This window comes from Sinocyclocheilus grahami, unplaced genomic scaffold (genome assembly GCF_001515645.1).
Source record: "Sinocyclocheilus grahami isolate Dianchi unplaced genomic scaffold, SAMN03320097.WGS_v1.1 scaffold3338.1, whole genome shotgun sequence".
NCBI classification, from domain to species: Eukaryota; Metazoa; Chordata; class Actinopteri; order Cypriniformes; family Cyprinidae; genus Sinocyclocheilus; species Sinocyclocheilus grahami.
Genome location: NW_015508479.1, coordinates 21,372 through 22,455, shown reverse-complemented (window position 1 = coordinate 22,455; position 1,084 = coordinate 21,372).

Here is a 1,084-nt window from a genome sequence, read left to right as displayed (position 1 = left end):
ACACACACACACACACTCTCTCTCACACACACACACACACACTGTGGAAGCTGTGGTTTACAGTGAATACAGTGCCTAAAACCCTCTTAGCTGTTATAAATTCACTGCAAACCACGGCTTCACGGGGGTTACTACTTTTATAAAACGGTTATTCCATATACGTAGTAAGATTTCACAAAATAAAACAGAGCAAATAAAGTGTAATGATATTAATAAACAGTATTCTTCCACCAAACAATGTAGCTCCTCAGAAACAGTTGTGGTTGCTACAAAGTGGTTGCCGAGCAACACACAGACGTAAACAAAGCTGCGTGTTACTTTGTAGCGTCATTTACAACAGCTTCGAACACAGCTCAGCCAATCAGAATCAAGCACCGGAACTCTCCGCTTTATAATAAAGCCTTACTTTCATATGATGTGCAATATGAGTATGTGACCGACTAATCCTTAAAAGAAGCATAAAAACATGTTACTTGAAATAAATCAAACTTTAAATAAAATAAAAAACAATAAACCTATTTTATTTTAGATAGTTGCCAAGGCATCGTTTCTCATTTTCATCTAACTTGAAATAAAACGAGTTAAGAAAAATAAAAATTCATAAAAACTGTGCAGACACACATATATATATATATATGAATATAAATTCAAAATATAAAAAACGCTAGTAGCAAAACTACAGATATGGTAAAAACTATTTTAAATAAAACGATCAAGGATGTAGACAAGTTTTTCTGTCAAGTCATATAGTTCATAAATAACATCAAATATTTTAACAGAAATGAAAACGAGCCAAATGCAGCAAACAAACACTAGAGACCCATGAAGCTCAGCAGCTGTTGGAGAAAAACCGGCTCGGGTCCGACTAGCTGGCCTTAAACCAAGCGCTGCTCTTTCAAACATATTCATAATCACCAGTCCATGATTACATCTGCAACATGTGATATTCTCACCTTCACAACAGCCAAGATCCCCTAAAGATGAAGCCGTCAGAAACTTGGTTTGATGGTCTTAGCTGGTTTAAGCTGGTCTTGGCTGGATTAAGCTGGTTTTAGCTGGTTTAAGATGGTCTTAGCTGGTTTAA